The sequence below is a fragment of the Malaclemys terrapin genome, chromosome 23 (genome assembly GCF_027887155.1).
Source record: "Malaclemys terrapin pileata isolate rMalTer1 chromosome 23, rMalTer1.hap1, whole genome shotgun sequence".
In the NCBI taxonomy this organism is placed as follows: Eukaryota; Metazoa; Chordata; order Testudines; family Emydidae; genus Malaclemys; species Malaclemys terrapin.
In genome coordinates this window covers 5,728,620-5,756,423 of record NC_071527.1, presented here as the reverse complement: position 1 = coordinate 5,756,423, position 27,804 = coordinate 5,728,620, and the positions used below count along the sequence as shown (strand labels likewise).

General features: G+C 61.3%; 1 protein-coding gene across 1 annotated transcript in view; it reads left to right on the top strand.

Annotated features, from left to right (window-relative positions):
• Positions 1-12,230: 12,230 nt before the first annotated feature.
• RARG (retinoic acid receptor gamma) overlaps positions 12,231-27,804 on the top strand; it is a 90,004-nt gene continuing 74,430 nt past the window's right edge. The window contains exon 1 of the mRNA XM_054013130.1: positions 12,231-12,248. The gene's annotated coding sequence lies outside the window, so the exon portion shown is untranslated. The remainder of the gene's footprint in view (positions 12,249-27,804) is intronic.

Below are 27,804 nucleotides of genomic sequence, written 5' to 3'. Positions count from 1 at the left end.
CCTCCTGCTTCTCTGGGGCTGGGGAGTTGCCGGGAGCAGCGCTGGCCACTCAGGCCCTCTCCGCTTGCCTGTGCGGGGGGTGCGCTGCCTTGCAGCTAGGTGCAGTCACTGGGGCTTGGGGCTCCAGGAGAACCTTGGGCCCTTCTCTAGCTCTGTCCTCCAGGGACCTCCAAGGGCAGTCAGGATGGAGCCTCCCCCCCTGCAGGCCCCTGTCATCCCTGTGGTACAGACGGGGGAAACTGAGGCACAAAGAGGGGAAGTGACTTGCCCAACGTCCTGGGGTGCAGAGTTCCTGAACCCAGGCGTCCTGATTCCCTGCTCTAACTGCTGGCCAGCATCCCCCTCTCAGAGTTAGGAACAGAACCCAAGAGTCTTGATTCCCAGCCCACCAGCTTTAACCCACCAGACCCCACTCCCGCCCCGAGCCAGGGACAGAACCCAGGTGTCCTGACTCCCACATCCTGCTCAAACCACTAGTAGTGCTGAATTACACTAGGCTACACATAGGTGGCAAGAGAACCCCGGGGTCCTGACTACTAATCTTCCTGCTCTAATGTCCGGATCACTGTCTTGGGGCTAGACAGAGAACCCAGGAGTCCTGATCCCCAGTCCTCTCTCCCTTTTCAGTGCTTCAGCCCAGATCCAAGCCACTGGCCTGGGGACTCCCCCCCCCACCCGGTTGGTAACACTTGGCTGAGAGTCTGCTGCAGAGATGTGAGTGGGGGAACAACAGAGCTGGGGCGGGAAGGGGAGAAGGGAGGCAGGAGCTGGTGATAAACAACCCCATGCTGGAGCTGAACAGTGAAGGGGGGCTGTTGGGACCCCTCAGGCAGAAGAAGCCTTTTGTATCCTCATGAGCCAGGGCAGGAGGGAGAGACACTCCCCAGCCTCACTCGCTTTATGCCGCACAAGAATGGAGGCACCGGTTCGCACAGGCAGACCAGCTGGCCCAGGGCGCCTGGCTCCAGTCAACCCCTGAGTAGCGCAGGTCAACCAGGGTGGGGGACTGATGGCCCATCTGGGCTTCTCAGGCTTACTTGCTAAAGGAGCCCGTGCCGAACGGGCGGCTAGTGAACATCCGCGGGGGCTGGCCCGGGGAGGATCCGCGGGGAAGGAAGGTCTTGTGGAGATGGAGATTTGCAGGCCTGGGCTACCCAGGAGGTCAGACGAGATGATCACAACGGTCCCTTGGCCTTGGAATCTACACAAGAAGATTCTGTGTTAACTCAGGGCCGGGAGCAGCCTAGAGGCTGGAGAGAAAGAACCTGCTGGTGAACACAGGGGTCGCTCTCTGTCTACAGCGCCACGACTCACCACAAGGGGCCGGTAGTGAGCGGGGGGTGTGTGTGTGTGCAAACTCCATTACGCCATCCCTTCGGCTGGAAGGTCGTGGGGAGGGGGAAACGCAGGGCTGCCCCCTCTCTGCACAGCGCCCCGGGTGGGGGCAGTGTGGGGGACAAGCCAGCATGAGGTCAGAGCACCCCTCGCAAATTTCCCAAGAGAGGGCGTCCTGGTGGGCACGGCAGACTAGCTCCGGTTCATTCCAGCCCCGGCCTCCTCTACCAGCTGCCATCGCACCCTGCAGGGCTCTGTGTCAGCCCCCCCTCCCCCCAAATCTCTATATTGGGAGAGCTTGCCGGGAAACAGCCTGGGGGAACCACCTCTCCCCTCAATGCCCCCCTTGTTCCCGCGCCGCCTGGAGTGGCGGCCGCGGCCCCTCAGACCTGTGTGCGCCTTTCCATCCCCTGCCACCAACGGCAACAAATCAGCCCTGGTGTTTGACTTGAGCCGTGGCCAAGAAAGCAGCACAAGGCCCGGATTGTAGTCGGCTCCGGAGTAGGTAGCCAAGCGCTGCTGTTTGGGGAGCAGTGATCTCCAGAGGGAGGGGCGCCGGGTGGAGGCAGGAGATGCTTTTCCCCTTGATGCTGGACTTGGGGCCCCCCCCAGCCACCTGACCCCATTCCCCAGCTGTCCCCTTGCTACTTGAAAGAGGGAGCTTGTGCTTAGAGAGGGCGGGGGCTGGGAATCAGGGGTGTGGCGTCTAGTGCTTAAAGCGGGGGGGGGGGGGGGGGGGGCTGGGAATCAGGGCTCCTGGGCTCTATTCCCAGCTCGGGGAGGGATGTGGGAGGCTAGTGGTTAGAGCAGGGAGGTAGGGTTGGGAGTCAGGACTCCTGGGTTCCGTGCCCAGCTCTGTGGGTTAGAGTGTGTGTGTGTGTGTGTGTATGTTGTGTGTCGCAACACATTGCAAAGCAGCGCTGCCCACTAGCTCTGTGCAAGAAACTCCCTCTGCATTGAACCAACTGGGAGGATCGGATCTTCCCCCCACGAACCAGCCCAGCGGGAACGAGGCTTTCCCCCGGTTCCTCTCTGAACCTGCCCTAAACAGACAAACCCACAGCCACGCACCGTGCGACATGCCGACTTTCGGTGGGCGTGAAGCTGCTGCAGTGGCTGGACCTATGGGGAAGTGGCAACAGCCCCATGGCTTCCAGACCCAGGCAGGGGCAGGCAGGGCCGCTGAGAGCAGGTTCGGGCCCCAGTGAAAACATTTTTTTCTGGTCCTCCAGCAAGGGCGGACTGGCTAAACAGGGCCGACGAGGGGGGGAAGCTGGGGAAGCCAGGCCTCCTTCCGGACCATTGGGCCCCGGTAATTTGTACTGGCTTCCCCGCACCTCTCGTTGGCCCTGGGGGCAGGTGTCTCTGGAGCTAGAGGATGCGGGTTCTAGTCCTGCTTCTCCACGTTGGCACATGCCTGCAGGATCTGGCACAGACAACTGGGGCGGCAGAATCCTGCGGGGTCAGTTTCACCCTGGCACGTGTCCCTGGGCATCTGGAGCATGGGGTTCTCTGCATCCTATTCCCATGGGATGGGGGGATCTCAAACAGCAATCAGGTAGGCCCTACGTCCATCACAGCTTCTCTAGAGGGTACCTGCTGCCAGGGAATGAAGGAGAGACTCCTGGGGAGCAGGGGGGATCTGGGGGAGACCCCCCCAAATTGGTTGGTAAATGTCCCCCTTATCCAAAACTCCCCTCTGTGCCTCACTGGGAGATAGGGTGACCAGACGTCCCGATAAAATTGGGACTGTCCCGATTTTGAGCAGTTTGTCCCGCGTCCCGACTGGAGTACGGTCGGGACGCCATTTGTCCCGATATTTTGTTTCCTGGTCTTCGGCAGCAATTCAGCAGAGAGTCCTTCAGTCGCGGACAGTCTTCGGCGGCATTTCGGCGGCGGGTGCTTCTGTCTTTGGCGGAAAGGTTTATTACCCGCCGCCGAAGACTGTCCACAACTGAAGGGCTCTCCGCCGAATTGCCGCTGAAGACCTGGATGGGTGAGTGTAAAAAAAAAAACCAAAACGCCCCCCCTGCAGTGGTCCCGATATTTTCCGCTTACCATCTGGTCACCCTACTGGGGGAGGATGGGGCAGGGGGGTGGCCCTGGGTCTCAGAGCTTTGGTCCCATGCCTGGACCTACTGGCTGTTTGCCCAGGTCATGAAACCTGAATAGTTGGTGGGGAGGGGGAGCCCAGGGCTAGGATAGCAGGTTGGAACTGAGGGGCACACTGGCAGAGCTGTGCTGGGGGGACGTAGCCACACGCACTAGGCCAGAATGCACAGAATCATGAACCCCTGGGGCTGCCGGCCCAGCCAGCATTTGGGGTGCATGGCCCAAGCGGGGTTTGCCCTGGGCACGTGGGAGCTCTTGCTCTAAAAAGAGCCCAGACAATTTTCTTGCAAGGTGCAGACTGGGCCCCCCCACTCCATTGCACCCCCCCAGGGCCTCCTGCTGGCATGGTCCTGTGTCAATAGAGCAACATCTCTGGGCTAGGGCTGCTTCAAACCAACTCGCTCCACGGGGAGCTGCGGAAAGTTGAGTTGGTTCCTCTGTGTGTGTGTGTGTGTGTGTGTGTGTGTGCACGCACGCACGCACATGCATCGGTGTGTGTATCTGCATGCAGGTATTTGTGTGTGCATACGGGTGGACATGTATGTGGTTTGTGTGTGTGTGAATGCGTGTGCATTTGTGCAGATTCATGTGCATTCCCGCGTCCGTGCGCATGCCCTCCTGTCCTTCCATGTGGGCATGTGCACCATTGCCCTCTCCAGGCCTGAATGAGAAGTGCTCATCTGTGTGTCCTAGTCTCCACACGGCTAACAGCTAATGGAGATTCCCTGGCTAATGCCGGTTCAATTCACAGGTCTGACTCCTCAGCCATCAGCTACCCCGGGCTCAGGGCTCTGTGCCAGACGCCCCCCCACACCTCCTTGTGGGGGGCACCAATCTGACTTTACTACCCTCCCCCCATCCTCCCAGAGCTGGGCTGGCAGTGGGGGAGGGGGTCCCTATGCTACCACAGGAGGAGGCGCTCACGCTTTAAAAGAGAAGTTAATTAAAATGGAAAGTCCCAGGGAATGCTGAGTTTTAACCCCTGCCTGCCCAGGGCCTGCTCTGCCCCGGACGGGGGTAAGGGTGGGGGGGTTGTGGAGGCGCCATTGGACCGCCCCCTCTCCCCCCGCCGGTGAGACTGCGATAGGGGAGCTGGGCTGGTGGGTGGGGCCTCACCTGTCCTGCCCTCATACGCGCCCCTTTACCACACCTAGTCTCGCACGGCTGTTCGTGCACACACACCTCACACTGTCATGTGCACCTCCCCCCTCTCCTTGCACTCTTCTGCACCTGGTCTGCACATACAGCCAACCCCAACCCCCTCGCTCACAACCGTGTCTGGGCACCCCCAACCGCCTCATAGCCATGCTGCCTCCCTCCAACACAGACATACACACATACATGATACAAACACAGACACACACAGATACTGACACATGCACAGACACACACACAGATATACACAGGTGCAGAGACGAACACACACATGCACAGACACACACATACACGTGCACAGACACACAGAGATACAAACAGACACAAACACATACAGACACACATGTGCACAGACACACACATGTGCACGGACACACACACATGCACAGACACACACATGTGCACAGACATTGGACAGGGGCTGGACTCTGCTCTCCCCAGTGTAAATCAGGACCCTCCCCCCAGCTCAGTGGAGTGAATCCAGATTGACACCAGTGTGAGTGCAGACTCCACTCCCCAAGCTCTGACCCCCACCCCCCAGCGCCATCCTGCTGACCGTCACAGGTCTGCCCTTCTGCACGCTCACCCCCCCACACACACACACTAGTGCACACATTCTCTCCCCCCCTCCCCCAACCCCACCCCCCACATGTGGCCCAAACATGCAGCGGCCCCCTCCCCCGCGTGGTTTGCTGTAATTAGCCCCCAGCCGTGGCTGGGCATGCCAGGCCCAGCCCTCAGAAAGGGCAGCTCAAAGCCTGGGTTTCATTCCATGGACCCCCCCACACCCCCCAGCCACCGCGCTCTGAAGTGGTTATTTCAGCCCAGAGGCAGCTGGGCTGGGCTCCAGGGCTGGGGGCGGGGGGAGGCAGAGAAAATATTGATTCACTCCTAGCAAAGGGGAGACATTAATGGGGCTGTTTGTTTCCTCCCCACTCATCCTAGAGAGACCCCAGCCCCCGTCTCCCCCGGGCTAGCAGGAGCTGGGATGGCAGTACCCCTCCTTCTATCCCTCCATCAGCTCCGCTTTCACCATCCCTCTCTCCGTCCCCTCCGTCGGCTCCCCCCTCCTTCTGCCCCTCCGTTGGCTCCGCTTTCACCATCCCTCTCTCCGTCCCCTCCGTCGGCTCCCCCCTCCTTCTGCCCCTCCATCGGCTCCGCTTTCACCATCCCTCTCTCCATCCCCTCCGCTTTCACCGTCCCTCTCTCTGTCCCCTCATCGGCTTCGCTTTCACCGTCCCTCTCTCCGTCCCCTCCATCGGCTCCCCCCTCCTTCTGCCCCTCCATCGGCTCCGTTTTCACCATCCCTCTCTCCATCCCCTCCGCTTTCACCGTCCCTCTCTCTGTCCCCTCATCGGCTTCGCTTTCACCGTCCCTCTCTCCGTCCCCTCCATCGGCTCCCCCCTCCTTCTGCCCCTCCATCGGCTCCACTTTCACCATCCCTCTCTCCGTCCCCTCTGTCGGCTCCCCCCTCCTTCTGCCCCTCCATCGGCTCCGCCTTCACCGTCCCTCTCTCCGTCCCCTCCGTCGGCTCCCCCCTCCTTCTGCCCCTCCATCGGCTCCGCTTTCACCAACCCTTTCTCCATCCCCTCCGCTTTCACCGTCCCTCTCTCTGTCCCCTCATCGGCTTCGCTTTCACTGTCCCTCTCTCCTGCCGTGCACCCAGCTGGGGGCGCTGTGCCAGGGAGGGATGAGCTGGGCTTTGGAGTCTGCGGCTCCCTAGGCCTCCTCCCAGCCCCGTGGTTCGCTGGCCTTTGGGACATTAGCCCCGGCGGTGGGGCGACCAGGAGCAGAGTAGGGAGCCCGTGAGCTCTAGGGGGCCCCCCAGTGGAGTGGCCCGAAGTTCCCTTCTCAGGGGCGTGGAAAGAGTTGGCAGGTCTCGGCCTGTTCCCTAGCAAGAAGGGATTTCCCCCTCCCCTGCAATTGAATGCCCCTCTCTCTGCCTCAGATGGCAGCTGCCCAGGGCAGGGCTGGGGCACGGGGAGCTTGTGGTGCTTGCCTCCCTGCCCTTGGGTGTGAGCTCCCCGAGAACTCCACTTCTGCACCCCATAAACCACATCCCCTGGGAAGAATGGGGCATGTCTCCCCATCCGGCCCCAAAGGGCATCTGGGACCTAGATGTCCAGATGGGGCAACTGAGGCAGGGAGTGGGGGAGGGGACTTATCCATGGTCAGCGTCAGAGCTGGGGTAAGAACCCAGGAGTCCTGACACCCTGGCTGCCTGCTCTAACCACCAGAGCCCACTCCCCTCCCCATGCTGGACATGGAACCCAGGCGTCCGGCCTGTGGCACACAGAGAGGATGGAAATCGAGACCTTGCTCTCTGCAGCCAGCAATCCCCAGGCTTTCCTTGGCTCCCGAAACACAGGCCTCCCTAAGGACGCTGAGTGGCGTAATTACCCAGGGCTACCACCAGGGGCGCCCAATGCCCCATGTCAGCGCCTGAGCCCATTGGCGCTCTAGCCCCAGTTGCTCTCCGTCCCCCTCTAGTGGCTGCACCGTGTCTGAGCCGGCTATAGCCTCTGAACTAACCAGTTAGGGGTTCGATCCCAGCTACCCCCACACCCTCCCCAGGGCTCTCCCCCCAGCCTGCCGACAGGAAACAGAAACCACCTGGAAGCGGAGCCGGGAGAGGGGACCTGGCCGGGCCGGAGGGAGGTGGGGATCTACTACAAAGCTCTGAGCGGGGTCCTCTCCCGGGCTGCTTCACCCCTCGCGTGGTGGGGCAGAGCCCAGGGGTCCCTGCCCGGGTGCAGCTAAGGACAACAACTAAAGAAGCCCAGCCCTCCCCCAGCATCTGGGCGCTCAGGGGAGAGACTCTGGCTGCCCTGGCAATGGGAGGAGCCGAGGTGTGGGAATCCCGGCGCCCTGGGGTGCAGATCCCGGTGAGCACGGGAGGGCTGGGCCCGTAGCTGGGGCCAGCGTCCTGGCGTCTGGTCCACACCAGGTTCCCGGGCTGGGGGTCTGGCCGAGGCCTGGGGGTATTTTCCAGAGGGGGTGTGTGACATCACTGCGCAGCTTGGCGCCCGGGCATGGTGTCTGTGCCACCTGTGTGCCATGGCTGTGCCACATGGGGCCTGGGCTAAGCGTGCCTGCCATGAATCAAAGCGCCGGGCGCTTGGCCAGCCAGGAGGAAGCCCCTGTGCGGGGAATGTGCCCGGGTCGCTCCCTCCCCCGCCCGGGCGCTGACAGGGAGAACCAGGCCGCGGGACACGGACCCAGCTTCCCCCGGAGAACTCTGTTTGCTTAACTTCTTGGAAGCCCCTGGCTGTGGATGGGAAGGGGGGGGCCCGGAGGGGAAGGGGGGAGCCTGCATGCCAGGGCCGCACAGATCCTCTTTTCACTCTAAACCGATTGCAGATGTGCCGGGGAGCTCAGCGTCTGCTGCGGCTGGATGGCGACGGGGCAGGGAGCCAACCGGAGCGGGGCCCCCCTTACGTTGAGCAGGAAACCGACCCCCCTTCTCCTCCTTCCCTGGCCTGTAGCCCCCTCCCACTATCGCAGCCTTGGGCTTCCTCCCCATCGTACACAGACACAGCTCTGTTGGTGCCCCTCACTCCCGACCACAGCCCCCTGCTCTCCCAGTAGTTCGCTCTTAGGGGTCTGTGCAGCCAGGGCTGGCGCAACCCATTAGGCGACCGGGGCGCTAACATTTGAGGGGCAGTGACCGGATCTTCGTCATCGGCCTTATTTCGGGGGCGGGACCTTCCGCCGCCTAAGGCGGCAAAAAAGCTGGCAGCACTCCTGCGTGCAGCGCCTGGCACAACGGGGCCCCGCTCTCAGTGCTACCACCATATAAAGAGTGAAGTGTGTACTCGACTGTTCCAGTTCCTCTTTGCGGGGGACCCCCTCCTCGGGGTGACAGCCAGGGAGATCGGCGTCAGACCCCTAATCCGCACAGCTGCAGTCCCTGGTGCAGAGAGCTTCTCTTGGCACTTGCCCCAATTCCAGGGTTCTGGTCTCTTGCCCAACCTGGGTCCTGGCCAGCTAAAATCCACTGAAAAGCATTACCCTGCATCTACACTGGGGAAAGGTGGCAGGACTCCTGGGTTCTCTCCCCAGCTCTGGGAGGGGAGTGGGGGCTGGTGGGTTAGAGCAGGGGGCACTGGGAGCCAGGACTCTGAGGTTCTATCCCTGCTCCTTCGCTGACAAGCAGGCGTGCTTCAGCTGAGACGCTTGCCTTCTCTGTGCCTCAGTTTCCCCAGAGGCCAATCAGGGATAAGGCTCCGCACGGCTCCCAGGGGGTCAATGGGCACATGCCAGCAAAGCGCTGAGAGGGGGAGCCTCCTCCTTGAGGGTGGGGCTGAGGAGGCCACATTCCTGGCGCTGGCTCATCTCATCTCCCCATCCCATGACACGGCAGCTGACTGTGCCAGACAGAGCCCTGTCACAGCTTGCGGGGCTGCCGCCGGGCAGCCAAGGCCAGAGAGAGATGGGCCCCCCCGGGGGGGGGGGTGCGAGGTGACAGGGGACGGGGCTTCCCAGGGGCATATCGCCTCTCCACGGCTAGGGAGGATGGGACAGACAGACAGACCTGGCTAGATCTAAGCCCCGGGATCCGGAGATCTGTAAGGAGAAAATTGGACCCAGCTTCTTCCCTTTCTTGGGGTGAGTCAACCCTGTGCCCCCAGGGCCTCCTTGATCATGGCACCGCTGAGCTGGGGATGGGACCCAGGAGTCCTGGCAGCCTGACCTCACTTTAGCTATAAGAATACATGACCCAGCCGACCCAGACATAGAACACAGGGGCCCTAGTGCCCCGGCCCACCTGCCCTAACCACTAGACCCTGCTTCTCCCCCTAAGCTGGGACGAGAAGCCAGGAGTCCTGACTCCCCGTCATAACCACTACACCCCAGGGCTGCAAATGGAACCCAGAAGTCCCTCCTTGACCACTAGACCACTCTCCCCCTGCCCAGTTTTTCCCACCTGCCAGCCCCTCTGCCCTGCCCACGCGTGCCTAGCCTGGCTGCCTAGTTATTGGGGTGCAGAGTTTTTGCCATGGACCAGATCTTTCCAGGCATGTTTCCCCCCGTCGTGCCAGCCCTTACCCGCAGGGATGCCACCTCCTTGGGGCAGATGCTGAGCGCAGCAATGCAGCCGCCTGAGGGACTTTAGGGCCCTGACAAGACATGGGCCATACCCAGATAAATGGGGACTAGGCAGAGGCAGCATTGTCTCACAGGTACAACATTGGGCTGGGCAGCAGGACACCTGGGTTCTATTCCTGCCTTGGCTGCTGGGTGACCTCAGGAGAGTCCCTTGGCCTCTTCCTGCCTCAGTTTCCCCTCCTACTTGCTGTCTAACTTGGGGGACACAATGGATGCAGCCAGCATGGTGCGGGCAGGGGGTTGCTCCTACACCCTTGAAGTGGGCATGGTGGCACTGCCAACTGGGGGTAGGATCAGGCCCTGGGTGACAAGATTCCAGCCACCCTGCTCTGCGGCCAGGCCCGGGCACTGCAGACAAAGATGCTCCGAGCTTCCTTCCCCACCCCAGAGAACCCCCCACCCCCCATTTAGCAGCCTGTCGGAGGATTTATACGCTAATCCGTCAGGCGCGCCGAGGCTGCGAGGCGATTGTCCCGTCCGTAATGTGTCTGCCGGGAACCAGCCTGGCTAGTTCTCGCGCCCAATATTGGCCTATAGATCTCCATCCAGCCGACAGCCCCAGCCGCCCCGCGGGCCATGGGGCCGGCTAATGAAATCAGGAGGCGGCCCAATGACTTCACACGCGCCTGAAATAAATTCAATTGGGAGAAATGAAGAAAGTCGGAAGGAAGCTCTTCCTGGCGGTGGAGAGGCTGGCTGGCTTCTGGGAAGGGGGGGGCAGCCAGTTACCGATGGGGTGGGGGTGTTAGCCTGAGCAGTGTCTCCAATTCCTCTCGCGCACCCTGGGGTAAAGCCACAGTAACGCCCTTAGAGTCACTGGGGGCCAAACCCCTCTCCAGACTTCAGCCAGATTAGGAGCTGGGCCAGCCCAGGAGAACCTCAGGCTCCTCTCACCCAACACCCCAGCTAAATACCTCCCCTTTAGCTGCACCATGCCCAGGTGCTGCTCCTACTCCACCAGGGGGGCGCTGTGCGGGGATGTGTTTGGGATCCCTTTGGCAAAGGGACCCTGCTGGTTATAAAAGGCCAAACCCCAGGCCATCCCCCATGACGCTGCTGCTCGTGTCCAGCTCAGGGGCATCAGCAGGGGGCGCTCAGGACCCTGGCAGGGATTCAGACTCATGCAGCCACTGCACCAAAAGCCCAGCTGCTCCTGCCTCCACAGCTAGAGGAGAATCCCCCTTAGTGCTCAGCGGTAGAGGGGATAGGACACATGCCACTCTGATTCTCAGACAGCAGCAGGCCAGTCCCCCACAATCCTCCCCACCTTGCCAGCACAGCTCACCCCTGATCCCCTTTGCCCTTCCATGACCCACCCCACTTCTGTCAGCTTGGGGGTGTGTGTCTGCCTTTGTGGGGGGACCAGGCCAAGAATTATAAAGCCCTAGACACAATTCCCTCCCACCTGAATCAGGCAGGGACTGTGATACCCCTTTCACCTACAGAGAGCGGCTGACTCCCCCCCAGCCCGCTCCCTGCCGGAGAGGCCTTCCCCGCTGAAGCGCTGCGTTGATTGGGTTAGGCTTGGGCCCGTGACCCCAGCACGACCCGAACGCTGACTGAATGGGGGAGCTAATGGAGATCAATAGGCAGGTGCCTCCCCCAGGAGCTGCCAGGTAATCCTATTACCCATTACCTGGGAGGGCTCGGGGCCTCACACAATGTGGGCAGCAGCCAGGCGATCAATCGCTTCCTGCCACAGACACCATACAGCAGCGGGGGGCAGGCAGCACCCCAACACAGGGCTGGCTGTGGGGGGCTTCCCCAGACATTAACCCAGTCGTGCTTTAAGGAGACATCACCAGGCATCGGGGTCCCCTCCCAGCACCCCAGGAAACCTCCCAGCAGCCCAGCCTCCCCCCCAGCCACAAGGGGTGCACAGGTGCTAATACAGCGCTTCAGGGGCAGCTCGGCCAGAGGTTCTGGGCCTATGACGGGATGGGCGCAGCGGCTCGGTGGCCTGCCACGCAGAACATCAGACTGGACGATCGTGATGGTCCCAACCAGCCTTCAAGTCTCCAAGCAGGTGTCCGGGTGCCAACCTGAGCAAAAACTGCCAGGAACACAACAGGTGGGGGTGGGGAGCACTTGTGACCCATGCAAAGCACCCCTCCCTTTTTCTAGTCACCCATCCCTGCCCCTCCTCAATTTCTTGCCCCACTGTGTCTCCTGAAAAACCCCTCACCGAGCCGGGCTCAAATCAGCCCTCTTCTCTCACTAAACCTGCCCAGCACAATCTGTCTCCTGAAAGCAGCTTCACAAAAAGCCTTTCCCCCCCCCCCCCCAGGAACACGCCCTGCACCCCCAGCCACAGCAACTAATCACCTCCTCCTCTCACCCTACCTGCAGGCAAAAAGGTGAGCCAATGCGGAGTGGGTCTTTTTATACCGTCTCTCCAGGAGTGGGCAGGATCTGAGGGGTGCCCAAGCTCCGCCTCCCTCCATATAAACCAGCGGTCACCTACTCCTAAGGAGAAAGGGGTTGTGCAGAATTTGGAAGCTGTAGCTTGGTACCCTAACAAGCGTCTCTTTGGTGAGGTAAGCATGGGGATTTGGGCGGGTCCTACTGTAATAGTATCAGCAACGCTGGCTGGTCAGAAGTTATGGGTCCCTCCAAAAATCTGTGAGGGTTAAAAAAAAAAACCCCACTGTTGGGTTCTGTTATCTTTCTCTTCTGGTTTGGGAGCTGGTAGGGTGCATCTGGCTCATGGTTTTTCCAGTTCTCTGCAGACACAATAGATGCTGAGTTTCTCGGAGAGTCCCATGGCCCCCGGGGCACTTTCTGGGCAAACACTGAGCATCCCCTGACTGATGTTGCTGCTTGATGCAATGGTTAGTGAGTTTGTGTCCTAGTTCTCAGCGATCGCCTGGCGTGGGTAAGAGTGACGCTGGATTGGCCCCAGAGCAGTGTGGGTGTGATGTCGGGGGACAGGGAGGTGGATTGATACAGGCTGGATTTTCCATATTGCTCAGCCCGTGGGGTCTGTGACTACTTTAGCCTCATATCTGGGGTCTTTCTCCTCCCTAACCTCCCTCTATAAACTAGCTTTGCTTTCCCTGCACATCCTGGTCCTGCTAATGCAATGACCCCCAGTCCCCTCTGCAGCAGGATTGGGACCGGGGGCATTCAGCCCCGCAGCACACATCTCTACCACTTCCAGCTAAAGGAGCAGCTCCACCAGCTGGTAGCTATAGTAGAGTGTTTTCCATTAGTGAACCAGTTGCTAGATTGGGGGGGGGGGGCGGAGGGAGCGGCATGTGTTTTATGGTTGGAGGACTCCGTGATAGTACACTAGACAGTGCAGCATTGGGACAGACCCCAGCGGGGGGCTAATTCTGGATGCCAGAGTAGTGGGAGAGGGGTTGTTAGATCGAAGCCTCCTGCTTAACCCCTTCTCCCCCTTGGGTGGCTGGGTCTCTCCCCCACCCCATGTCTAGGGTTAACTGGCCCATGGGGCCAGCTATTGTGGTAGTCATGGGGCTGAAGGGGACGCTCTGGGCTGCAAGTGAGGAGCATTAACGCACGTGTCAATGTCCCAGCACAGAGCTCTTGTGCAATGTGTGGGGTGGGGGTGTCCTGTCCCGGTGTGCAGACCCCACCCTAGCAGCAGGGAGCAGCTGCAGTGAATACCAAGGGGGTTCTGTGCTGGTGCACACAGGGGACCCCAGGGTGGTTCCCTCTGGCTCCCTAGCTCCCCCTGCTGGGCTGCCTGGTGTCATTGCATAGAGTCTCCCGAAGTCCACACACATGGAAGGGGGTGCCCTGCAGGGACTGGAGGACTGCCTCCGGGGTGGGGTTTCAGGGTCTCAAAGCTTTCCTAGGAGGCAGCTGCCTACCACTGTACAGACCCTGGGGGAAACTGAGGCATGCAGCAGGGCACGGAGTCAGCGGCAAAGCCCGGAGCTGCCAGCTCCGAGTCCCATGCTCTCACCGCCAGAGCCTCTGCCCTTCCTTGCATTGCCGCAGACCAGCGTGCTCAGGTCAGCTGCTGGGCCGTGGCTAATCAGGAATCGCGCCCGAGGCCAGGGAGCCCTGAGTCCCATGTCTGAGGCAGCGCGGGCTAGTGGGGCAAGCATGAGGGGCCCTCCAATCCCAGCCGGCCGCCTGGCCCTTGCAGATCACTCAGGTCTGGGGGTTAGCAGGGGCCCAGCCGCTCCATTGCTCTTAGGCACTGCAGCAGGTAGGATACCGGGCTAGATGGGCCCACTGGGCCAATCCAGACTGGCCGTTCGCTGTGTGTCACCCCCCTCTCAGCCCATCCAAGGCCCCCAGCACATCCAGCATCCCCCTTCCCACAGGCTCTGGGCTCCCCAGGGCTTTCCTGGTCGCCAGCCCCGCGCAGGGCGAGACAGCGGCCCTGCCGGTGAGATGGAGTGTCAAGGGTTAAAGGTGGCGGCAGTGTTTGTCTTTCCATGGGGGGCGGCCGTGTGCCTGTGACAGCCCTGCGATTTATGACGCCCCATTAAAGGCAGGGAGATCCTAGGCCTGATGGAGATGGATGGCTGGTTAAAAGGCCTGGCCTTTGGGGAAGGGTCTCGCTCCCCGGCCCCTCTCAGGAGCGCTCTGTTCCCCCCGCCCCTCTCCACGCCACCTTCAGTGGCCATTTGTGTTTCCATGGCAACCCCACTTCACAGACTCTCAGGCTCAGCAGAAGAGTCATCTCTCCGGGCTGAGATGCAGCCACCTCTGGGGTGGGGCAGGGGGATGGTTGTACAGGGATCCCTCGGTTGGTGCTGAGATGCAGCTACCTCTGGGGTGGGGTGCAGGAGTCATTTATACAGGGATCCTTCACATAGTAGCGAGATGCAGCTGTCTCTGGGGTGGGGGCTGTTTATACAGGGATTCTTCACCCAGCACAGCTGCGTTCTCAAATTCTGTATCAGACCTGCAGCCAGCTGGGAGCTTCGTCGCTATCACGGCAGCAGCTGGTCTAAAACTGTGATCCTCCTGCCCCTCCCAAGTGAGCTAACAGACTCCTCTTTTGCTCTTAGCAGTGCAGGGTCTAGTGCACACAGCTGAGCCATTCTGAGTGCCTCCAGCAGAGGGCAGTGACATACCCACCCTCACCCCAACAGCCTCATGCACCTGCTGCTAGCATCTTTCCTCCCAGCTTCGTTGACATTCAGCCTCGCCCCCTGCTCAGTGCTTTGATCTCTCATGGTACAGAGGAGGCAACTGAGGCACAGAGGTGGTGGGGGAGGAAGTGGCTGCCCGGAGGGCTCCTGGGCTCGCCCTTCTGTGCTGCAACCGAGGGACCGCGCCCGTCCCTCGTAACATCCGTGAGAGGAGGGGGTGGGGGGTGGTGGTTTGCGTGTTGCACAATCTCACCCTGCAGTCTTCCCATCTGCTTTTATTTGGTGCAGCTGGGCCTCCCCCTCCATCTTGACTACAAAGCACAGCCTGTGTGGGTGGGGGGAACCCACACCCCACTACTCCCCCCCCCCTCCCAGGTGTGCACTGAGCAACCACCCAGCTGTTTCCTGTTACTGTGGGGAGAGCCTGGCATGCAGGGCCCCTGCTTAGCATGGAGCACCCAAATGTGCTGCCTATTATGGGGGGAGGGGGGAATTTTACCATGCCTGGATCCCTCCCCCCCCACCCACCACCACACACACACACGCCAGCCATGTTGGAGGAATCTGTGCTGTGAGCTAAGTTGGGAGGGGGTGACAGAGGTCAGCTCCCGGGGGCCTAGGGGAGCAGGTCCTATCTGGGCTAAGAATCCGCTTCAATCACTGATCCAGCACTGGAGGGGGGTGAGGGAGGGGTAAATGAGAAACACCCCCTCCGCAGGAAATTAACCGATCGCACAGTGAAACTGACGTCAGTGGGTATCCTCCGACCTGTTTCAGGGACACCCCTTGGTGCTGGAGCACTTCCCGGGTTGAAGTGGTTTCCATCCTATCCAGGGTTTACAGTTTGGTTCAATGGCGCGCAGCCCCCCCACTCTACAAATTGTTCCAGCCCCCCTGGGGACACCCCCTCCCTGCAAAGGCCGTGCTGAGACCAAGGGCAGAACTGGGACTAGAACCCAGGCGTCCTGGTGCCCGGGCCCCATCTGCTAGGCCATGCTGCCCCTCAGGGGGCTGCTGACAGTCCCACATGCTCCCCATTCCTCTGAGGGACCAGCTCAAAGGTTTCATTTAGGAACCACAGGGACTCGGTCTCCTGTCCCTGCAAAGCAGATCAAGGGCCATCTCCTCTGCAGCTCCTGCCACCCGAGTAGCCTCCGCGCGTCTCTCGTGAGCTCTTGGCCAAACCTTGGTCTCCGTGTCTCCGTTCGAGTTGCGTGCTCTGTTATCTAACTCTGGGGTTTGGGGGGAGATTGAAACAGCAGGGACTAGAACCCAGGAGTCCTGACTTCATCCCCTAGCCTGCTACAGCTACCAGACAAGACAGGCCCAAGGTCACGCTGGGAATCTAGGACTAGACTCCAGGAGTCCTGACTCCCAGCCACCCCTGGAAATCCTCTAGCAGGTTGCTCTGAAGTGTGCCTGTCTGGTCTCCCCCTGGTGGAGGGGCAGGGGAAAAGGGGCGGTGTGCTTGTGGAAGAGAAGCGATCACACCTTTGCCCAAGTGTCGGTGGGGCCGGGAGGGCCGTGGTGAGGTGTGAACCTGGGACCTGAGCAACCTGGGTGCCATTTCCAGCGCAGGCTCCGCCTGTGACCTCAAGCCAGTCGGGGCTCGCCCCGTGCCTCGGTTTCTCCACGTCCCACCGAGCGGCAGCGGTTTGGGGCAGGGGCTGCGTGTTTGCGCAGGGGCTGGGCGAAGGCTGTGGTGACGGGCAGGGAGCCGCAGCGCTGATGCGACGGGGACGCTCCGGGCGGCGTTGGGCTGCAGAAAGGAGAACTTCTCCAGGCCGGGAGGGGAGAGATAGCGGAGGGCGTGGGAGAGACCCGCCCTGGCGTGGGCGAGGGGCTCTTCAGCTGCGCACCGGAGGAGAACCCTGCTAGACTGTGGTTTTGGTGGGCTGGGCGAGTGGTTGGGGAGATGCACAGAGATGCTCTGCAGGCACGTTTGAGCTTCTCTAGTAAGAAAAGCCCCCCCCTCCCCCATGCCACCCTTTGCTCACTATATGGGGTGGGGTAGCTTTTCACGGCTCCCCCTGCAGCCCCCCCATGCTGTGCAGTGCTAGCTAGCTGGGATCTTCAGCTGGCTCCTGGTACCATCGCATTGGGGAGCATCCCGCTTCACCCAGTGGCTCGTTCCCTGTTTCAATAGGATTCACCACCCCCAGACTGGAGCCTGGGGCGGGTGGGGGTCAAATCGGACTGAGAACTTTGCAGCTCAGCTCATCTGTAACTGGAGCTGGTCAGTCCCATCCCTCTAGGCTCAGATCCCGGTAGATTGGAGGGTCTCCCTTTCCCTCCTGTGGTTCCCATGGATTCCCTGTTGGCATAGGGTCCTTCCCAGGCAGAGATACCGGGGTACTGGGAGCCATGTGGACGGACAGCTGTCCTGCTCTCCTCCCATGTGGCACCGGGGAGATCTTGGCACGTGCCAGGGGATTGGCTCTGTCCAGCCGGACGCTCCACTTGTCCCCACGGCTGGGCTGCGCCAGGGCTGTGGCTTGTGCCCTGATGGGGGATGCCCAGTGCCCGCTGAGCAGTGGAAGCCCCTTCCCATCCCCCTTCACTGGACCAGCCCAGGCCATCTGCACAGCTGCTAAGCTTCAGAACCGAACCGGGAAGATGGCACCAGTTTCCCAAGAGCTTTTGTCACCCTCCTTTCCAGCCAATCCCAGAAGCTCCAGCATGGGTAGGAAGTCGGGATGGGGTGGGGGGGGGGGGAGATGGGGCTGAATGGGGCAGCCCTGATTTCCCCTCCCCCACTCTCCATGGGCCCGTGCTGGGATGACAGAGTCCCACGCATGCCACTTACACCAAGACAGTGCAATGTTTGCCCATGGGGCTGACGTGCGTGACACAGGGACCGTCACGTGGAAGAGAGCCAGGGAAGGGGCTTGGGGAAGAGAGGGGGACGCTGCGGAAGCCGACCCCAGTGGCGAGCCCATCCACCATGGCACCGAGCAGGGAGGGGCAGCCGATGCCCAGAATAGTGTACCGAGGTGGGGAGGAAACTCTCGCATGCAGCATTTCGCTTTCAGGGCAAACCACAACTGTGGCTTGTCTGAGTCACCAGGTCACGTGGCTGCCTGGTCCGCTGGGTAATTTTTTTTTTTAGCCTGACCTGGATGGAGAAATCAGTTCAGGGGGCCCATGGGTCTGAACTGAGCTGGATCAAAGAGCAGCAAGGTGTGAAAGCCGGTTCCCTCCCTGCCCCACCGCGTGCCCTGCTCAAGAGTGAAACGTTGCAGGGGGGTTGTGGTTTGTGACACCTAAACCTCCTGGACGTTTTTCAAGTGTAGTTTCATTCTGATGCCCTTGATCTTGTAAGGCGTCCACGTTCCCTGGTAACAGTTGGAATCAGAACCTCTTGTCCATGTGTCATGAGCCCTATATTGCTCTCAGCTCATGGAGATTCCCCTCTTTCGCTCAGGCTTGCCACATGGGGCAGGGGCCCCAACCTGATCCCGTTCCGGTGGGCCTGATTCTGCACCGCTTTCAGCAGCAGTGCAAAAGAGGCGTAGGGTGCGGCACAATGGGGAATTGGGTCAGAGGGAGCAGGAGCCAGCCCTGAGGAGGGGCGGGTGTGGGAAGCCCTGCTAGAGGCTGGCAGAGGGGCAAGTCTGTCCATGTGTGTGGGGGTTTCACAGCCACTTTGACAGTCCTGTGGTCCCCCTCTCTGGGGCCCCATGACTCCCCTGAGGGGGAAACAGGGCTCTGTGACCCCCTGGATCCTCACTGCCCTGCAGAGACAGCCTGCAAAAAGGGGGTGCAATGGGCAAGGCCCCCCAACCCCCCTTCTCCCCTACCCTGGCTAACGGGGCTGGATTCAGCCTGGCAGCAGAAGCTCCTTTAGCGAGTCCCGTAGGAGGAGGCCAGGCTGGGCCCCCGAATGGCACCTTCCATAAAGGATGGGGGGGGGCCCGAGCCACACTGCAACATAAACAAGCCATGGCGAGTTCCCACCCCCGGAACGAATTGCCTCCCGGCTGTGTCATTTCTTGCTCGCGGGCGTAACAGACTCGGTTCCCAGGCCCTCGGCCTCACCACTTCCTCCCACCTCATGCCAGCCTGCCACCCGCCCGGAGCCTGGCGTGCTACAGTAATGACGGGGCCTGGCCTACTGAGACAGATCAGCCAGGGGCTTGGTAATAGTGAGACTGGGCCTCTGGTTTTCTCTGTATGACACATTCCCCCCCGAAACCACTTGGCAGAGATGGGGTGGGAGGATGCACCAGAAGAGAGAGATGGAGGGGATGGGAAAGGGTCAAGCTGGAAAGACAGCCAGCAGCTGCACTACCCAGAGAAGAGAGGGAGAAAGGAACAGAGCCGGCAGGAGGGAAACTGAGTCAAGGAGCCGTCAGGCGGGAGGGGGGTGTCCCCCTCAGTTGTGTGATGAGCTGTGGTGGTCATGAGCAGGCGGGGGCAAGGCTGGAAAAAGGGGGTGTCTCCCACTCCCCTGCCCCACATCTGGCTGCTCCCGCAATACCCGGCCCAGCAGGGCTCTAGGGGAGGCTGTGAGGAGCAGCGTGTGGGGAGAGGCCCTCAGCCGTGGTGTTGCCATGCAAGTGAGGTGGAGTAGGGGTTGGCAGCTGGTACCAGACCAGGGGGGTGAGGTGGGGCAGCCTGAGGCAGTTGGCAGCAGGGCCTTGGCTCGCTCACTGTGGCGGATGGAGGCCGGTTATGTGCTGTGATGTGACCTGCCAGACCCTGCCCCCGGCATGGGCCACGCCAGCGACCCTCAGTCAGGCAGAGAGAGCGAGATGGGTACTGCCCTGGTCAGTGCCCCACCCTGGCCCCACAACACCACCTGCAGCTCCCCCGCCCACATAGCCCCACAGGGAGCACATGGTCCCACACAGAGCAGACAACCCCCCACGCAGCCCCCCTCAACACACAGCACAGGTTCCCCCCACACACACACAGACCATCCCATGTCTTCAGCCCACAGTGACACACCCCCAACCCCACCCAAGGACTGTGTCTCACACACCCACCTCACTCCCTTGTGCCCTTAGAGCCCTTGACAAATCACGCTATCTCTTTAAACTAACATTGTCCATCATCATTATGTCCCGCACCATCCCCCTGCGCAGCTTAAGGGTGATTTATCTGGTTGCTCCTGGCTTTGCTGCCCCCGAATCTCACTGTCCTGTTGCTGACCCACCCACCTCACTACCAGGGACTCAGCAACATTAACCCCATTGCACGGGGGGGGAGGGGGGGGACGGGAAACTGAGGCACAGAATGTGTGTGTGGGGGACGGGACCGTGGGGGACTTGCCTGGGATGACACAGCAAAGCACTAGCAGAGCTGGGTAGAGAACCGAGGTGTCCTGACTCCCAGCAAGCCCCCTGCTCCCTTAGCAGCTCAGAGGCCTAACTAAACTGGGCGTGTTAGGGCCTTCCCCAAGGTGTGCTGGGGGCTGGCCTTGCCAGCAGGGCCTCGCTGGTACTACGGGGCACCCACTAGCTGCTCCCCCGGGGGCGGTGGAGAGGACATATCTAGGACGACGGTTCCAGCTGCAATGGCTGCTCTGCCCACGGGGGCCGCTCGCCCCGGACTGCCCTTACGCTCTGACCCTGTCGCCGGGGGGGTGCAGAGCCAAACTCCCACGTGGGATGGGGGCCTCCGCGCTGCAGCCTGGCTCGCTCAAGGGAGTCTTCACGCCGCAGGGGCAGGTCCCAGCCTGCACCGGGGCGTGGCCCACTAGCCTGGTAAGGCGAGCCTGGCTCGGCCCCGCAGGAGGTGCCCCCTGGCCCAGCCCGGCACCACCAGGAGGCAGGCTCCTACCGCAGGCCAGGTTGCCTGAAATGCCCCACAGCGGCTGGTGGCTGGTGGCCAGCACATCAGCCCCTGCTATAATAAGCCACTGGCTGTGACTGACGTCCCACTACCACCTGTGGGCAGGCTGGGATCAGCGGCCGAAGGACCCTAGGCAGGTGAATGCTGCTGTTTCCGTGGTGGGGGGAGCAGCCAAGGGGAGACACCCCCCCCTTGTTAATCATGGATGCAGCGTTCAGGGGCTGGCAGCTGCTTGCTGGGAGGTCTGAGCCCGGCCTTTGAAATTGCATCTGGCCGTGACTGCACCAGCAGCTGCATGGGGCGTGGCTGGGAGGGGACACGTTTGTTCTCTGCACTGGGGGGAGTTTGGGCTTGTTTAAAACATTTTTTTTAACCCCCGCCGCCCCCATCTCCCCTTCCACGACGCCTCCAGGCAGGTGAGGCTGCAAACTCCCCCGTGACTACAGGGAGCGAACCCAGATCTTGTCCCTGGGCCCAGGGGGCTCCCCAGAGAGGGGATGGGCCAGCACAAGGGTGCTGAGGTCACCGTGAGTTGATAACCTGAAGGATCCTACTGGTATCTTGGGGCTGAAAGTGGATGTGTGTGTGGGGGAGACTGGGGGGCCATGTCCCGGACTGATCCAGGTGAACATGAGGGGGTCACCGTTACTGGCAGCCCTGGATTGTCCCCGGGGCTGACCCACTGGGCAATCTGACCATTTTGATGCCCTCCTCCCAAACCTGATCAAAATCTTTATTGTGTTGGGCATTCGTTCGTTTGTGCCTTGGCCCCTCCAGGTCTGACCGGCTGCCTTGGTCACGGTAGTTTGGAGCTTTCCCCAGCAAGGAGGGAAGAATGTACAGTATTTCTAGGTGTATTTGAAATTCACCGTTCTTTATCAGAAAAAGGACAAGTTTGGGGGATTTTTTGGGGGTGAGGGGCGGAAGAGAGTGAAAAACCCTGTGATTCCCACCAGTGTTTTGTTACCAGCTGTGCCGCTCTCAGTACAGCTCATCAGCCATGCTGGGCTAGGGGGGCCGGAGGATTATTCGTGAGTAGAGATCAACTCGTGCTGTGAGTTCTGATTCCCCCTCAACACCGATCTCTGCCGGTGCCCCTCACTCCCGACCCGCAGCCCCTGCTATCCCAGCCCTGGGCTCCCCCAGTTCTGCCAGTGCCCCTCGATCCTGACCCGCAGCCCCACCTCCTATCCCAGTCCTGGGCTCCTCCCACAGCTCTGCCAGTGCCCCTCAATCCTGACCCATAGCTCCTGTTATCCCAGCCCTGGGATCCCCCCAGCTCTCCCGATGCCCCTCGATCCCAACCCACAGTCCCACTCAAGCTCCCCAGGGCACTCGGTTCTGCCAGTCCCAGGCCGCAGCCCTCTGCCCTGTCCCACTTGCTCTTCCCCTCCCAGACTCCCACACAGCTGGGGTTGCCAGTCACCCAGGGAGGCGGTGGTTTCACAATGAATGAGGATGCAGCGAGCTCATGCAGTTATGATTCAGACGGGCTGGGGAGCCAGCAACCTCCCAGCCAGGCCTCGGCTTGCTCCTGCTGCAAGGCCCGTCCTTTCGACGGGGTGCCTAGCTCCGGGTTTTACCATGGCCCGAGCAATCCAACCCCGGGTTTTACACCCCCCCGTCCTTTTACATGTGCAAATCTCCCCCTTGGGAAATGCATCACCAGGTTTTTGCACCAGAAGGTGGATTGGTGCCAACACCCCTGAAGCAAATATCCCGGGGACCCCCAGCTCCCCCCCACTCCAGGAGATGTGGCACCCCCAGCTCTGGGTTCCTCTGCTCCCTCACCCCATGGTGTGTTTTTCTCAGCAGAGCTGTTCCTCGCGGCCACTCCCTGGGCCGGGCCCAGTTATTTCGTGCCAGTTAAACCTGTTTGCAATTAGGGCCTCTCCCAGCACTTACCAGTCCCCGCGCAAACGCCAGGGAGCGGGGAGAGGGAGAAACGGACCCGCTCCCCCCCGATTCTGGTCTGACCCCCGCGGCGTCAGACGGGAAGTCAAGGGAGCGTTCCAACTGGGTACAAACCCCTCTGATCTCCCTGCCAGCGGCCCTGGAGTTATTCCTGACTTACGCCGGAGTGAGGGGGAGCAGAATCCGGCCCCTTGGCTCTGCCCCCCTCCTGATTCCACGGCCTGCCCTGGAGTTACCCATGGTTTACACCGCTGGCGGGACGCATCCGGGCGGGGGCATGCTGCTAGTCACTGTGGGTCTCCCCAGTTGATTATTTTTCTAAATGACTTTTGACACCATCCTTTTGGTGAGGAGGCCAAGAACCGCCTGCGTGCCACCTCCCCACCGCCCCCTGGCGCTGCTCCCCCAGGCCGCCTCCCTGTGGCCCCGGGGGCTACCCCCACCTGGGGTTTAGCAACAAACAGCTGGCGAGGGAGGGGGAATTGCAGTGGGCAGGAGAGTGGTGAGTGGGCACCCGCGAGGATCCAGTCCTGGTTTTTATTGAGTGCTCTCTTGTTATCCAGTTGGGTGCCCGTGGGCACGGTAATGGGTGTGGCATCAGAGCCTAAATAGGATGGGATCAGACCTACTGAGGAGGGGTAGCAGTGGGGCAGGCTGATACACACACGCCCTGTCCTGGATTGGGGTGATCTGTAGATCTAGATTACATCCTGGGGGGGGGGAAGGAGGGGGCCGAAGGTCCCTGCGCCTCTCACCTTCTCTATCCACATGATCTGGGAACGGAGTCTCTCCTCGCCCTCCTGTTCTGAACCCCCTGGATTTTGGAAGCGGGGTGTGTGTGTGGGGGGGTTTCTGAACACAGAGCCCCAACTTGGCGGCTGGGGCCTGATCTCTCTAACAGCCCCCCACCCCCTTCCCCTCCAGCCTTTGGCTGTGTCTCTCCCGGTGCCCGCCCGCCCGCCAGCCCTGGGAGCTGTGGGAAATTTCGCCGCTTGCTGCCCGGCAATGAACTAATCTCGCCTCATTGGGAAACTATGTCATTTAAGAGAGCCTGGCCCGCCATGTCGTGGGGAGGGGGGGAGGGTGGTAAATTAGGGAGCGCGTTTCCCAGCCCAGAATCCCATCGCTTGGGTTAAATATCTTGGCTGAGTCCCGGCCTGCGGCTTCGCCTTGCTGATTTTAACTGAAAACATGTGTCTCTGCCGAGGATTTCCTCTGCCTCCTTGCTCAGCGCCTGCAACAGAACCAGCCCCACATGGGCCCCGCGCTGAGTGGGGCCGGGCCCGGCCAGGAGCCCCAGGAGGGGAAGATGCAAAGCGATGGAAGGGGACAGGAGGAGGCGCTCTCCCCTCTGAGTCTGCGCAGAAGCTAGTGTGGTGCTGGGAGCTGCTGTGGTGCTGGGAGCGGGATGGGAGGGCTCGGGAGGGAGCATTCTGTCCCAGCAGTCAGAGCTTGCCCCACCACTAGGGGGCGCTGTGCTGCACAGAGTGGGATGGGGGGGGGTCTGGAAGGGTCGCTTCCCCTCCCAGTCGGTGCTTGACCCAGCGCTAGGGGGTGCTGTGCTGCTGCTGCCCAGAGGAAAGCCAGGCGGGCGGGTGGAGTTCTGTGCTCTGACCCTGCTCCCCGACAGGAGCACCGGGGGAAGGCGGGGACTGCAGGCAGAAAGGGTGGGGAGGGGCCCCCTCTTGCTCTGACCCAGGGCCCCACAAAACCCTAATCCGCCCCTGGCACTAAGGGGTCACTCAGCTGCAGAGAATGGGGTGGGTGCTGCTCCCCCACGTTGTGTTATGGGGGCTGCCTTTCAGATGAGACCTAAACCCTGCAGTGCTTCTCCACGTCAAGCCCCGATCCTGGCCCAGCCCTCTCAGGGGAAGCGGCATATTGCCTACCTGAACTGCCCCAGGAGTTACTGCCGCATCTCCGCCACCCCTCACAGTAACGCCACTGCCACCCTCCACCCCAGAGCTGGCTGCAGCGCAGGGCCGGGTGGAGCTGAATAGGGCCCAGCGGTTGTGCCTGATCCATCGTCCTGAAAATGGGTCCAGAACCAGTGATTCCAGCTGGGACCTTTTCTGGCATTTCTGCTGCCCGCGGGACCTGAGAAACGTGGCGGAAGCAGAAATGTGATGGGTCCGAGCTGCTCCCAGGCCAGGCAGGAATAGAAGCCACGTGTCCTGGCTCCCCACTCCCTGCTCTCACCCACTGTCCTCCCAGAGCTGAGGATAGAACCCAGGAGTCCTGGCTTCCAGCCCCCACTAGATCCCATTGCCCTCCAAGGTGGGGGATAGAACCCAGGAGTCCTGGCTCTCTGCTCCTCCTGGTCTAGCCGTTAAGCCACAACTAGGCCTAGTGAGATGTTTTGGGGACTGACCCCCCAGCTCAGGCTCCCAGCTCACCTTCCCTGTGTCAGGAGGCCTGGAGCGGCGTGGCTTTGGGGGCGGGGGGGTGCTTGGCCGGGTACCAGGCTGGGCGCCCGGCTGCCAGGCGGCTGATTTGCTGCGTCAATGCCCCTTTTGTTGCAGTTGCGCTTGGCCTGGGGGGCCCGGCCGATCTCAGCATGGGCTCATGTGGGGTCCCATTGTCAGGCCCTCCTCTGACGCACAGGGGCTCCCGGAAGGCAGGATCAGCTTTAACCCTTTGCTGGGTCGGGGTGGGACACACGCTGCCTCCCCCCGTGGAGCTGTCCCCTCCATGCCAGTGCACCAAGGGCCCTGGCTCTTCCGACGGCCCCCAGCCCCGGATGCAAAGCCAGCCAGGGTCTAATAAACACGCTGGCTGAGCCAGCCGGGCCATCTAGCCCAGTGTCCCGGCCCAGCTGCTGCAGAGGAAGGTGTGACAGTCCTACAGGGGGCAGCGATGGGCCCCCGGGAAAGTTGCCCCCTCTGCACCCCCCCAAGTGTGAGGTTGGCTCATGCTGAAGCAGGAGGGTTCGATCCCTACCCAGACTCCTCGGTATCTGGCCCAAATCCCCCCCTCTGCCTTGTGCTGGCTCTCTCCTCCCTTCGTCCCCCTCCCTGCGCCTGTCGTCCTGTCCGCGGTCCCATGCCCATCTGTCTTAGATCCTAACCTCTGCAGGCTGGAAAATAAATCTGCTAGTCACTGGGGTCCTGCCAGCTCCAGACAGGGCGTGGCACCAATCGAGCTCAGGCAGTAGGAAGGGGCTCATGGAAACTGATGGGGGGGGGGGGTGGCACCAAGCAGATCCCAGCTCCCTCTCCCCTTGCACCCTGCGAGCCGTTTTCTTAGTGGTAGATGGTCCTTCGACCCAACCTGGCAGTTTCACGTGGGTCCAAATTTTTCAGTGTCCTTCTGTCCCATGCTCAAGGAGAAAGGCTAACGCCAATGGGACGTGTCCCATCCAAGCCCAGGTTCCATGTCTTCTCTCTGCTGGGGCACCCCCCATTGCTCCCCCCGGCGAGCCCTTGAGCTGCCGAGGGACCTCCATTCTGGAGAGGCCTAGCCCGTGGTTCGGTGAGCATCAAACCCCCTCCCTGTGGTGTTGTCTTGTAGCTCAAGGTGTCGTGGCTCCTGTTCTTAGCGCTGGATAGCTAGGGTTCGATCCCTGCCGAGGGTAGTTAGAGCCGCATGATAGAACTTTGGAGGAGAATGGCTGGGTGTGAGGGACTGAGTGGGGGCTAGGCACCCCCCTGGGGTACCTGCTCAGTGCTCCCAAGGAGAGGGGGGGTTAGCTCCCCAGCCCCAGAGGGGATGTGTCCAGTAGAAGCTGGGTGAAGAGCAGTGCCCCTGGTGGAGGGAGAGTGGGTTAGTCACAGCAGTGGTGGGGCCGCCCTGGCTGTGTGGCCATGTGGGTGAGGGCTCAAGAAAGGCAGGCATGGCACCAAGGGCTGTTGCCAGTCCGTGACATGTGGGTAGTGGTGCTGCCCTCCAAGGAGCACTGCAGCCCTGAAAGTAGCATGGAGTGCCCCCCAGAGGAGGGGCAGGGTTGCCCGAGCTGGCCTGCTTGGATCTGTGGGGGAGCAGGTCTCCTGGGTTCTATTCCCATCTCTCAGGCTGACTCGCCCTGTGAGCATGGGGGTGTCGCTGGGGAAGGGGGCTTGGCGCAAACTCGGTGTCATGATCAGCAACTGCAGCACCAGCTCCTCTCCACAGGAGCAAGGCACTGCTGTGGGCCCGGGGAGCTCCCAATGGCTGGGCACTTCCCTTGCCTCTTTCTTTCTCCCCTTGCGTTACGTTCGTTCTTCTTTGCCTCGTCCCTTCTCTCTCCTTCATTCCTTCCTTCTCCGTGTTCTTGCTCTCCCTCCTCCCTTGTGGTTCATTCAGTCTTTTCTTTTCCTGCTCTTGCTCCTTCCTTCTTTCTCGGGAAAGAAAAGGGGCCAAGGAAGGACATCCCCCCCCACCCCCGCCATCCCCGATCCAAACAAACCATTTCCAAATGGCTCCCTAGGAGAGACTGGCGCCCACAAAGCCAGCGAGTTCAAAGTGAAGCCGGCACGTTCCGGCACAGCTGGAGGTACAGCTGCAGGTCATTAGTCTGCAGCCGCGGGGACAGGCGCTCTCCCCAGGCACCCGCACCCTGGAAGGGCTCAGCATGGCCAGGGGCACCTCCCTTGTGGCCTCCAGCACGCACAGGGCACACAAGGAAGGGCTGTCTGCCCACGCTGCTCGAACGTGCTCCTTGTGCTCACCGCCAGCCCCGTTCCCAGCGGGGCCTTGCGGGAAGGGAGAGCACAGGCCTGCACTGTTGCCCATAGGCACCCTGCGGGCCCCATAGCCTTGGTTACCAGTAGGAGGTGCTCTCCCCTCTAACTTCAATGCAGCACCCAGGGGCCCTGTACTGCAGGGAGTGGGGCAGAGGGCGCTCTCCCCTCACAGTCAATGCTGGCCCCAATGCCCCAGTGCAGCGCTTGGGGGCGCTGTGCTGCAGGGAGCAGCTCAGTAGGGGGCGCTCTCCCATCCCAGTCAATGCTGGCCCCAATGCCCCGGTTGGGTGCTGTGGGAGGGAGTGTTGTCTGGGCGACAGGATTCCTGGGCCCATGGAGGGAGTGTGACCTGGAGGGTGGAGGAGGGGTGGGGACCAGGACTCCTGGGTTCGATGCCAGGATCTGGGAGGGGACGAGGCTGATGCAGGGGAGCTGCTACAATCCCGAAAAGCCCTCTGGAGGGGGAGTCATGGTTGTACTGGGTGAGTGAAAGTCAGACTCACTCCGTGCCTACGCCGGACGCCTCTGAGGCCAGGGGCAGCAGGGTCAGGCTCTGCGACTGGCTGCGTGCAGGTTAACCCGCTGGAAGTAGAGGCGGGCGTTTGAACTGCTTTCGTTAATCCAGAGCGAGGGACGTTCATGCGCGG